This window comes from Trachymyrmex cornetzi, unplaced genomic scaffold (assembly GCF_001594075.2).
Source record: "Trachymyrmex cornetzi isolate Tcor2-1 unplaced genomic scaffold, Tcor1.1 scaffold719, whole genome shotgun sequence".
NCBI classification, from domain to species: domain Eukaryota; kingdom Metazoa; phylum Arthropoda; class Insecta; order Hymenoptera; family Formicidae; genus Trachymyrmex; species Trachymyrmex cornetzi.
In genome coordinates this window covers 62466-76277 of record NW_017300047.1, presented here as the reverse complement: position 1 = coordinate 76277, position 13812 = coordinate 62466, and the positions used below count along the sequence as shown (strand labels likewise).

The window sequence follows — 13812 nt, the reverse complement described above, 5'->3', positions numbered from 1 at the left end:
AACAGATCATGATTTTATTAGTATTAATAAAGTGAAATAGTTAGTTTCTGAGAAATAAGGGGGTATCGCTTTAAGAGATCTATGTCAGTATCAGCAACTTTCCTCTATACAGAGCAATTCACTTTAAAAATAACAAAATACTTTACATTTGTATTACGCAAAGCTATTTTCTTATGTAAAAGTCTTCCATATTTTGTAATTTTGCGTTTATATGTACGGTATGTTTTGCGAAATTAGTGATGACAGATACTATTAACAAATAAATCTAGCTTTTATTCTGTATATAAGAGAAAGATTACGTATTTAGATATATTATAACATTTATTTTTCTTATTAAAATTTAACAAATACTAGAACGTGAATCGATTGTGTTATTTCTCGCAGTTGCTGCCGCAGTGCGTATATTGTTCTATATTGCTTTTGTTCGTGTATGTGCATTTCGTCGAGTGGCGCGTGGAAACGAAAATGGAAGTTACTGTGGACAACGCACAAGAAAAATGCGATGATGACATCCGAAACAAGTGAGAATTTAGATGCGCCCTAAAAAAATATATTATTTCGTTATTCTGCGATGCATCTTCTTTTTCCGAAATCCATATTCAAAAGGAGAGATATAATAATAGCATACACGAAAAGGAAAATGCACGGAGGGAAACGCAGTTTTGTCTCCTGAAAAAAAATTCATTCATCTTTCATGGTAAATTTACTAAAACAAAAAAGAAAAAAAAACGTAATGCTCGCTGCTCAACTTTCAGCAGTACAATTTTACCCATATAAGTGTCATGTGCTTTTTATCACGATACACGATGGATAACAAAATGGGAGAGAATTTTATTTTAACATAACATTTATATATACATACGGCGTCGTCGGAAGATAGATCATCAGGTTCGTAGATTCACTTGAGTTTGTCGAGACGTAATATTGAAAAACAAAAACCCTTTCATTATATATTCCGAGCGGATGCAATCGATTGAGCACTTAGAACTCAATCGGGACAGCCGTTATTGAGATCCCATAATCGCCGTCTGGAAATCTTGACAGATTCGCGTAAAGTAGCCACGGCAGTGTCGCTGCGCTTGGCTTAGCGCCGAGTGTCTCCAGATTACGTCGTTACGTCAAGTAGTATAACAAAATAATTTAAACAATAATAAGATTAGAAACAAGACTGTTTATGTGAGAATCACCTAAATACGAGGAAAGTGCCACTTTCGATCAAAGAATAAATATGTTGAACTCTAACACATATATTCTTTAAATAAATTTATCTTGGAAATATGACTGTGCACTGATTACTTTCAGATTTTCAAAATCAATTTGAAATCAATTGAAATATTAATTCCTTTAATTTTAATAGGAAACCGTTTTAAAACCTAAAAAACTTAATAATAAAGAACTTATTGCGAAAACGATTTAATATTAAACAACAATAAATAAAAATCAACCAAGAAATATTCAACATAAATAAACGAAGAAGGTCATATTTGATAAAGCAAATGCTGCCTAGTAATATTTGTGTGTAAATTTTGCAATTTCTAATTTAATCCAACGGCGCATTCATTAACTTAATATTAATTTATGGTACCTTATTTAAAATATGTATGTCATAAAAAATAAATACAATAGCGACACAACTTGTATTAATCGGAAAGGGACATTACCGTTATAAAATAATTACATAATTATTTGCAGGACACCGCAATAATTTTCAACTAGTAGAGTTCACTCATCGAATTTCGCACTGCTTGCTCATAATCTTCCATGTGTAATAAGCATAGTTTAATGTAAACGTAATATGAGTTTGTAATAGTCTGTAATTCCGCACGTTCATTAGTAAAATTACGTTAGATGTTCCAGAAAACTAAGCATTCCACTGTATAAAATTATAATTATCTCTCACCTTTTTTCCTCATAACATATAATTTACTTGATATATAAGCCAAAATGGCACAATGTTATGTAAAAGCAGTCCAATCTGCCTCGTGAAAATTAAATAGCCTTCGTAGTTTTAATATTAACTGAAATAATGCAAAAGTATTTAGGGATGACCGTCGCCACTCACGTCGCAACAATTTAAGCTGCGAACCCCGCGGTGATGTTCGCATAAGTTCTCGAACCGAGAGGGAATGGAGAACAGCCTGGAAACTCTGTGCAAACTTTGGATATATTGTTTTCGAAGGCGTTCACGCATCTAATAGAATTGATGCTGTGAAGTTTAGCTCGTTAGATTTCTTCGACAGAATATTGGCATATTCCTGCCGCAGAGATGTAGAACGATTGTCGGAAGAGAAAAAGACAGACGTGTAGAGAAAATGGGGAAAAAGAAGAAAGAAGATACGGGGAAAATGCGAGGTAATACATCGGATAGTTAGAAGGGAAGGCAACGGCAGAACTAGATATCAGAACTTTTGCACTTTCTCGAGGATTCACCTGCAGTGAGCCAGTTTGTGGTCGTAAAGCAGAAACTGCTATCTCTATCCGCAGGAAAGAAGATATAGGCGATCGGACGCCTTCAGGATTTTCATCTTGAGATATGCGCAACCAATCCGGCCGGTAGGTTGCTGAATTAATGTGTCCGAATAACAAGGTGAAAGGATTCGCAATGCAGATCTTGTCATTATTGTACGGATAATGTTCTTTCTATGCGTACCTACTAAAATCTCTTCGCGCGTTTACCTCCGTCACGACGAAAAGCACGTTTTCTAAATGCTATTCGTTTAATAGCAATTGTTTCATAACTGCTTGACTAGTCCACGATAGTTCTAAACGTTGTTAAATTTAAAAAAAATTTAAAAGCTTCAGCAGCAACTTTTCAAACGCCATTCACGGGAAATTTACAGCTTACAGGAAATTTTATATATAATATATATTACTATTCTATTTTTTTTACATATTTTTATAATATTTTACAATGAAGATCGATACGTTCAAAAACGGTAGATGAAATATTTACAAGTTCAGTAAAATAATTCACGTGAGCACAGGAGCGAGATATTACCAATGGCTGTAGCATCGCAACACGTGCGACTTCCAAAGATTTCCTCCGGAGTAACGATACTGCTTTTCGGCTTTGGAAATAGTGCAGAATCCGTTATAACGTTCCAGGAAGTAGTTTTCCACTGATATTTATGACGCGATGAATCGCGTTACTTATTGTTGAAACTGCAGTTTATGAACGAATATGGTTCACTGCACGTTTTGTTCGTTATTTTTATACAGAATATAAATATTTTTAATAAATCCTATCTAAAACTTATATAACTTTGGCAAACACCGTTTTCAATTACGGTCAACAGAAAAACATTGTGCGGCAAGAATGATTTTGTCGAAATTCGTAAAAACTTAACTATGGATGCAGATCTGAAAATACATAATTCTGTTGGATCGTCAAAATAATTACGCAGAAATGTCAAGTTTGATAAGCAATGTAAAAAGTTTTTATTTTCCAGCAATTAGTTTTGAGCGTCTTACCTACACGATTTTGATAGTCCAACAAAATTATTTTCAGCTCTGTTTATTTAATTAACTTTTAGACAAACTTCAGCAAAATCGTTTTTTCCACGTGTATAAGAGTTCTGAGATTTTTCTTTTTTTACACAATCATTCTTTCTCCTTTCTTCTTTTCCAATAATTTTTTATATTTAGCAAACCTAAATATGCAGATACCTCTGTGATATTGTCAATTACGCAGTGAATAAATAATGTATATAAATCTAAAATATTATTTACATTCCTTTAATTGAATTAACGTCAAAAGTATATTTCTCGATGATACAATTGTCATGATATTTCTATAAACTGTCCAACACGCTCGAGATGTTTAACATCATACATAACTCGTGTTGTCACTACGTTTAACAATGGGATGAAGACAAAAGCATTAAGATATGAGATCATTTAAGCTACAGCGATTGTTGAAATAATACCAAATCCTCGACGGAGCTAAAGGAAAGATTATGGGCAAAAATTTCTGCATACAATGTAGATTATATTCCTACGTTAACTTCACTTTAGTTAGGATAATAAAGGATTAAAAAACGAAAATATTCTTTTCTGTAAGTTGATCTTTCTTTGTAACGATAATCTTTTACGTTCTGACGTGTCGAAAACATCGTACGAATTTGAGGCGCAAAAGAACGATTGTTCTGTTCATCTCTCTGCACTTATTTTATATCCACCTTTTTCCAGACTCGCCTAGAAAGATTCGAGTTCCACGAGGGCTCTTCGCGTAGTAGAGGACCTGCAGAGGACTCGACTGTTGGATCTCGCGGGAATTCAACTCGCGCGGCACGTCTCTGGGATCGATCGATCTCGCCCACTGCTCATGATGTCACGTTGCAACCGTCGGATTATCGATAGATACCAGAAGAAATGCTGTGGGAGACCACGCGAGAGACTTACAGAGACACGTGCGATAGTGGGTTTTATAATTTTAAAGCTCTGCCTTTGACCCCCCCCTCCCCCCTGCCACCACAAGACCACAATTCCAGTGTTTACGGCGGTGAATGGTGGCAGGGTTGTAAAGTAACGCGTTACTTGTAACGCCGTTACCGTTTTCCTTACTTTTTTCAGTAACGATCGTTACTTTTTTCTGTCTATAACGGTAAGGGTAAAGGTACATTTTTATAGCAACAGTAACGAATTTAGCCGTTACTTCAGTTCTCTATTATTTTCTTATTTTATAATTTATTCTTAATTTCTTAAAAAGTATTTTGTACTTAATATCTTATACTGTGTTCTAATAGGCATTGCCAATGTTGAAAATGTATAATTCATATTACATATATATAAATATATATACTGTAAATTTTTTGTACAGACAATAAATATTGAAATACAATAATAGTAACCCTGGTGGAAATACATTATTGAAATCGCTGAAAATCGCTGAAATCTTTATCAATTGACTCATTTCATTATGAATTATACTGAAATGGGTCTATTGATAAAGATTTCATCGATTTATTTCCACCAAGGAACATTAACGTTTAAAAACAATGTTTAATCTATTATCTGTTTAATCTAAATTCTTATAAAAATGAGTACATTAAAATAACGATATTATCTAAGTAAAATAAAGAATTAGTAAAACTGTAGGTAAGTTTAATATAAAGAAAAGCTTGCTCTATATACAAACTAGTTAGTAGAGAATTTCAAGTTTGAATATTTATTTTATATATATATACATTTAATATTAAATTAATTTTTAGCTAATGTAATTTTAAAATCTAATAACTTACTTTAGCATTATAAAATAAGTAACGAAAAAGTAACGAATCATTACCTTTCAAGTAACGGTAACGGTAACGCGCTACTTTTTAAAATTGTTAACGAGTCACTATTTTCAAAAAGTACGGTAACGGTAACGCGTTACTTTTTTGAGGTAACGCGCACAACCCTGGATGGTGGCTATGTTCGACGGAAATAATCACAATTATCTGATGAATTACGTTAATGAGGCAGACATTGACTGTAAACATTGGCTCTCGATAAATCATTGTGAGTGACACTCGCCACTCTGTGTTGCAAAAGAAAGATTAAAAGGAAGAAAAAGTGAGAAAAAGTAAAAGAAAGAAAAAGATTTGAAACTCTAAATAGCTCAAATACTACAATCGATAGTAATACACGAAATGCGAAAGAAAAGGTTAATGACGGAAGAGCGAAATGGAGAAGTTCGCGAACAAAAGAGGATATGTTACGGTCAGATCATATGTTATTCTAGATTCACACAAGTGACAACTAATTGCCTATATACTATAACAGTAGGGTGCATAAATTCGAGTATTTTGCACATAGCCCGACGGAAGAGCCATTTATCATCCATTCGTTTTGTCACAAAACTTTTTTAACAGAGAAAAATTTGTCAGAGTATTTGTCGTTCAAATTCGGCTCGGAAATTGTGAGATGCCCTATATGCATCAGCACAGGTACAAAGAATTCTTTTGTAACGCCAGCATGGCTTATTACATGTCTTTTACACATTTTATTACACGAGTTTTACATCAAAAGCAGCACATTAATGAAAAATAAATGAGTTTTCCAAGTTCATACAAGATGTAACTTCAACTCTTTAACAGGATTTCTTGTAGCTATCCGTTAACAGAACTGAAGTCGCTCAGCTCTAAATGATTCTTAAAATGGTGAATTACACGAACAATTCGATTATTGATAGCAAACACACTAACATTTTCAAAATATCTTCGCATAAACCTAGTCGTAATAAACAATTCTTTGCATAAATAATTGTCGCAATCGTTTATGTAATTGTTTACTTTCTTACGTAATTGTTTACTTTCTGAGAGGGACTCTCTTTTCGTGTAACAGGAAAAGAAAAATAATTCAATTTCCACTCCCTGTGTAGCGTGAAAAGGGAAACTTCCGCCTTATGAAAACTACAGAGATTTCAGTGCCAGAATTGTATAGTACCTCCGCTATAGAACAATCGATTTACGAGTCGGTGAAAATGTTGAGATATTCTTCATCAAATTATTTTCGCGGCAATAATAATCCGTCGAAATTATCCCCAGGCTTGACGTTTTGTTCTGACGTTCGTAATATCAAAGATTATTTTATTTTATTACGCGCAATTTATTAGAGTAGATAGTACGTTGGAGTATCCTCCATGGATTAGTCGCGATCGCTATCAATCACGGGCTGATTGGGGCGAACTAGAGGCTTATAGCCCAATTTACGATGTGCGTAAATTGTCAGAAAATTACGATATCATATATGTAATTACGTTATTTGGATATAACTTAAAATGCACAGTTCAGTGTGATTATCCCTCAGGAAAACATCTGAATTGAGTTTTTAATTAAAATCGTGTTCTTTCCAGAAGCTAGTTGGATTAATGAACTTATCGGCGAATCATATTATAGATAATCCACTAGAGAGTCGTAAGTCGGTACGCTAAAGACATGATCCCAGGTATTAACGATTCCTAGTTTGCAAGTATAGTTTCCCAAATGGTCAAAGTTAATATTATATGCATCGAACGAAGAAGATATTATTTTCAATCTTGCATTTAATTGCCTTTAATACTCTGCATTCATTAAGAATCAAGTATAATTTTGTATTTTTGCATTTTTTCTGAAATTTTATAATGAAAAAGGTATAAAAATTATAAGATACAAGAAAAATATTAAAGTAGTAAAATTAAGATAAAGATAGCAAGAAATCGAAAGTAGAGAGGTTCAAAATGTATGACTTGCTTGTTTCATATATTTGGCGCATTTATTGGAACATGTATAAAAGAAATCAAGACGCATACATAAAATTAATAATTCTCTTGTGGTGTGTATTTTAAGAAATATGTGTTGACGTTATCTTTCGGTACTATTTGCGAATTGGATTGCCTGATTGATATGCTCCATACGGAACGCATTTACGAGCGGGCTACATGTTGATCAGGCATGAAAATCTAGTGAGTAGACGAAAGAACAATGGGCACTACGATGAAGACGTATGCAGTAGGAGTTGAAAGAAAGAAAGTAGGGAAAGCAAGTAGGGAGTAAGAAATCTTACCGACACCTCTCGTTCGTGTGCAATCGAATCACCGGAATGGTTTCTCGGCCAACCTTTTGTTCCAGCTTGGTTTATCAGGGAACTTTAAAAGGTCGGCCCGGGTCAATCCTTTGCCATTTAAAGCGAGACGGGACAGAATCGGTTCTGTATCCAGAAAGCACCCAATTCGTCTGTATCCAGAATGTATACTCGACATTTAGTAAGGCTGACATGTAATACCATCTCCTTGATAGAACATTGAATTTATCGTCAAGATTATCGGATACAGGAGATTTTCAAAGTGTAAGCCATTTTTGGAGGATCCACAAAGAGGAATAATGCCAAGAGTATTATCTCAGTTCATTCGTGTTTATTATCAATTTTACGCATATTTTCGAAGAGATGGAAAGAATTCGAGAAAGTTTTCACAGAACTTTTATTAAATGTGTTAAGAATAGAAGTTGGAATAAAAGTTCGTAACGCTACGAGCTTCAAAATTCAGGCAGCTGTAACTTCGTTAAAAATGAACGAAATTTAAATTTAAAAAAGGATTTTAAAGCTTAAAATATCTACTTTTGAAAATTCATAGAAAATATGAGTTTCTATGAGTTTGTTACTTTTTACATGTAAAAAACTACAAGCTGGATAAAATGGGACTTTTTTCACTTTGTGGACCTGTCACGTGTCCAAAAAAACTTGCAAAAATTTTCAACTTTCTAACATGAAAGCTGAAAGTTTTCCCTACAAAATTATTTTTTTTTAATGTTTCTACGATTTTTTGTTTCTGAGTTATCGTGAATTAAGTAAAAGGAACATATTAATTTTGATTGCCCGTAATTCCGTTAAAAATCATCGTACTGTAATTAAAAAAAGCAGAGTCTTAAAGCTAAAACTTTATTCTGTCGAATGATATAATTGCCAAATTCTTTTAAAAATAATATAAATATAAAAAATATATATGAAGTAACGTTATGAACTTTTGTTTCGACTCAATATTATTAAGATGTGTCTGAAAATATATCTCTACACATTTCGTATTCTTGAAATTAGGACGTCGTGTCTCGACCAAACGAGTAACAAAGCAACTTTGCCGATGAGACTACGTCAACTTAACTGCAAGAACTTCCCCTTCCTAAGCGCATTAAAGTAGATTAGTTGGAAGATGCTGATATCCTTGCACTAGGATTGAAAGTCTATATGAAGGTAGATAATCTGACAGAGAGATGCAAAAGATGAATATCCGAAATAATTTCCAAACTGATAGATTTTTTATAGTAATATAATTTAATTTAACGTGCGAATCGTCGTCCCGACTATAAAAAGTATAGAAATTTTGATACAGCGTTATTATATTTGAGTCATCATAATTTTTCAATTTACTTTGCATCGAATTTATGGATGCTAATGATATATAAGTCGATGTATTTTAATTATGACACACGCCGTTGTTTTTATTGCAGTCATTTAACGTGAATCGTTCGTAGGTGTACACATCACGAAGGAAATTGAACGGCTGGCTTACGATCTCTGTCCCTTGTACCGAATCATTTACATAGGAAGACGGATAGGACGGATCGCTGATTCTGTCAACCATTATTCGTCGTGGCACGTGAAATCGATTATAGGAAGCTGCAATGTTCGTTATCGGCAGATATGCATCATTCAGGAGGATAAAATTTTCAGAAAATGCAGACTCATTGACGCTTTGCTGTGTCTCGAATAAATGCATTTTAACATCAAAATATTATTGTGCGAACTCGGATATTTTTGATCGTATCATTCAAACTAGTAGTCTACGGAGCTGAATAAATTTTTAAAAAATTTGTGTTATTTTGACGTAGATCTAACATACATACTTTTGTAAGCAGACGACCCAGAGAGAGAGAGAGAGATAGAGAGAGAGAGAGAGAGAGAGAGAGAGAGAGATCATGTTACATATTCTTTCAAATATTTAAATTTTGCGTAAGTTTTGCTTATTTCACTTTGTAATTTTTTGAATTTATACTATTATATTAGTAATAACAAAAGTACTATGTTCTTTGTGAAGTTATATAACTTTATAAATACATTATATATTTTTCAATAATTTGCAATAAAGTTTTTTATAAAGAAATTGAGGAGTATCTGAAATTGATTAAACAAAACAAAAAAGTACAAATTAATCTTTATACTGTTAGATATCACAAAGAGGTAATAGTAACTTATCCCTTGAATTAAATAAGTTTGTTATTTTTAATTTCTACCAGTGTTAAAATGTAAATTGATCATTTCTGTGTGCGTGCGTGCGTGCGTGTGTGTGTGTGTGTGTGTGTGTAATTTTAAAGTAAACACACATCGTCCATAATATATACATCTACAATTATTACAGGATGCCTCACGTTGAAACTCATTAGCTGCCATTTTGTAAATGTATTCAGTTATTGAACAAACAAAAGTTACGTTGAAAAGAGAAAAGTTTTTAATTTTTGATGATAAAATTTTACAAATTCTATTTGTATTTCAGTTTTATTGATACAAAATATGCTAATAATCAAATAATAATTAATATCCAAGACCATAATGCGATCCAAAAATAGCATTAGATTTAGTAACAGCTATTAAAAAAATTGTTAGCCATATTAAATAAAAATAATATGTTAGAAAAAATTTCTAGAACTTTTGTAAAAAAAATGAATTTCGTATAAAAAATGATGCACATTTTAAAAATATTAATCCTTACGACTATTAGCATATTTTTTATTAATAAAATAAATTAATATACAAATATTTTGTTAAATTTTACTTATACCCATTAAAAATTACAGACTTTTCAATTTTTATTTGTTCGTTAACTGAATATATTCGAAAACAGCTGATTAGTTTCAACATCTTACCATGAAACACTGTAGATAATAAACTCTATGATTATTCGAGACAAATTTAATATATTTTCTTGAGTTAAATTGTTTAATTCCATTGTTTTAACTAAATTAACGACATATTGGATAGGATGACCTATAGAAGTGATTAAAAATAACCTAATTATTATGAATTTAATACGTACAACATCAAATACCCAATAAACAAATTAATCGAGCATAACTCTGAAAAAATAATTGTTATTTTGTGTATTAGACAATCACAAAAAAGTGTAATTTTATAAGAAAGAAAATTTTAAAAATATAATTTACAATGACAAAAAAAATATTATCTCTCTTATTTAGCTACGAATTAAAAAAACTTTTTATCTTGCTTTTAAATTATGTATGTAAAAATACACAAATATTATAAAAATACAAATAATTTATATTATTCTTTACTTTGCTTAAAATTTATAAATAAATTGTAATTACTACAACTTAAGCTGTTTTTTACTTTTTTTTAGCGCCGAGCAAACTAATTAATTATCTCGTAACAAGCAACGCCTGAACAAAAATAGAAACCGTAATTATTAGGCGTTGCATACAGTTAACGATTCTTATCGATCGCTACGTGTATGCAGTCATTGTTGATTACTATAAAATTACTTATTATCAGTCACAAATTGTCCTTCTTTTAATTTACATTTAAATAAAAAGAATTTATCAAAATTCACTGTGGAATGTAAAATACATAATCATTATTCGTGTGTCATCTCGCTGATCTCATGTAACAAGTCAAAAATTTTCATAAGAATTTGTTTACCGAATCGATTAATATTTTCACTCACCTCAGTAGAAGTCTGGCAGTTTTAATTTTATGTAAGTCTTGTTACAATGAAGACGAAAACCAATTTTGCAACGTAAAGAGTATACCACTCCCGGTTGGTACAGCACGGACGGCTGGCGACTGACTGCTGCGGAGTTTGAAAGCTCACGATTCTCTGAGCGACCTCTGTAATTTCCACGTGCTTGGACACGTACCGGCGCCATCGTAAAATATACATCAGATGCGTTTTAACCTTTTTTCAAAATAAAAGAACGACTATTTTGAAAGGAAAATCATGCTTGACAAAAACAATGGTTTTACTTGTTAAGTATTTTAGTGAAATTATAAGTGTTTTAAGATGATACTTTTTCTTTTCATTGTTAGAAGATTATCAAGCTTTCATACTTTTTAATTTTGATCTTTCTTTTATGATTGCAAAATATACTGATTTTATTTTAAGAAATAGTATTATATCTTATATAAATGATATAGATACAGCATATTAAAAAGTCTGTAAAAATTATTGAATTAAATATCTTTATAACTTATATAGCTTTAATAAAAAAATTTATACAATAAGTTTTAATAATCTTTTCGATCTATCGAATTATCTGCTAATTGAATTCAGCTTTTAAATGATCTAAATTATACGCACATTATTTAAATATAGTACGGTTAAGTTAGAAGTATTAGTACACACACAATATTAAAAGTTTTATGGAAATAGTATATTTTAAAATATATATAAAAAGTGTTATAATATCCATTATATAATTATCCATACTATTTTTATATTAATTTATAATTTGTATTACTAAAGCAGTTTAACATAAATGATATAATATTATAAAACAGTAAAATCTACTTGCATGTATATTGTGATTGTAAATCACGGCATTGTACAATCGAAATCTTTTATTTGCAAAGCAATTATTATTATTTGTATTATTCCATTGCATTGAAATGTTTTCTATTTCACATATTAATGTTATTTTAGTATTGTTTTAAAGGATATGTTATTTTGTATCTTTCAACATATATTTAACATTATTTGTATTTAGCCATTAAAATTCTTTAAGAAGCCTTTTCTTAAAATATATTTCAATTGTGATTCGTAATTGCGATATTAAGCTATATTTTTTAGAGAGAGAGATTTTAAAATTTGATCATTAATTATCACACATTTATTTTACTCAATTATGTTACTCGATGTACATTATTTAATCGAATTGGAACAAATATGCGCTATGCACGTACCACTTATTTTGATTCATAATAGATTTTATCGGTAATTAAATAAACTACATTATCTATTAATATGATAATATGACTTCCAATTACTACCCACATCGTAATCGCATAAAAATATTCTAATATTATAAGAATAATGAATGCATTACATTAAATATATTTCTAATAAATCTATTAAAATTTGAGTTATATAAGACTTATAGCAGATATCATATCTTTATTAATTTCTGAAGAAGCATACAAATAATTTATATAGTTGTGGACAGAACGGTTGCAACACTTTTTTTTCAATGAGTTTCGGAATGCAGCCTGCTCAACGAGCGATTAGTTCTTAATTATAGATCTAAGTAAGAACCAATCATTCGGTATAAACAGGTTACATTCCGAAACCCATTAAGAAAAAGTGTTACAACCGTTCTGTCCACGACTGTACATCAGATTCTTCTGTTGTAAATTTTTATTATTTGACTATGGTTTTGTTTAATTTTCAGTATTCTGTTTTGTTCTCTTTTTTAACTTGTTACGCAGAAGTAGGTATTACGTCAATTACAAACATTGTAAATTAAAACTATTGTAATTTAAAATATGATTTGAATTCTGAATATTAAGTTTCTTATTAATACGTACAATTTAGTATTTATGAAAAAAATTGAAATTCTGATATTTAAATCTACTTGTAAGTATCGTTCTATAAATAGCAAATGTGAAATGATAGTGTAATTGCTGTTACAAAATTATTGTGTGTGAATATCATATTCTTCTTCTGTTTATAAAATTATTATATCAGGATAGTATTAATCTTTATATCAAACTTATATATAGTACGGTTAAAACTTATGAAACTGTATAATTTTAGTGAAGATAGCACATTATGCACATGCTACGATCTCTTCTTATAAAGACTGATTTAAGCTTTCTGTAATGAATAAAATTATTTACATCGCTACTGATTCTATTACAATTTAAATTAACTTAGGATATATATAGAGTGTATAAAATTGCTATAATAAAATGTAAATATCGATGTTTTAAAAAAAAGGATGGGTAAAAATATTAAATTAGTAAAGTATTATTAAGTACGTACTATGTATTATTGAAGTAAAACATTCTTCTTTTTTTAACGACTTATTTATATTATTAAGACTAAAATAGAGTAGAATAATTTATGTTATTTCAAATTATAGCTTCTATAAAAAAATTTAAATTTTATGAGAAATTACCTCTTAAAAGGGATTTCTTTTGCGGTAAAAATGAGTACTGTAGGATTACAGTGCAGTAGGACTTCCTCTTTTGATGTAGTTTTTGTGCTATACTTGCATCTTTCACAATGTGCCAAGGTAAAGAAACTTTGGTAGGCCACTATTGGTATAGGGAAGGAAGTTGACAAAGATT

The 13812-nt window shown here is 30.7% G+C and overlaps 1 protein-coding gene across 2 annotated transcripts in view; it reads right to left on the bottom strand.

Moving 5' to 3' along the window:
• LOC108767700 (uncharacterized) overlaps positions 1 to 11298 on the bottom strand; it is a 35209-nt gene extending 23911 nt beyond the window's left edge. Inside the window, exon 1 of one of the 2 annotated variants that reach the window (XM_018517684.1) lies at positions 11192 to 11298. The gene's annotated coding sequence lies outside the window, so the exon portion shown is untranslated. Of the gene's footprint in view, positions 1 to 862; positions 881 to 11191 lie in introns of those variants that run through there. The other variant, XM_018517685.1, reaches the window with a different exon arrangement.
• Between the last annotated feature and the right edge of the window lie 2514 nt (positions 11299 to 13812).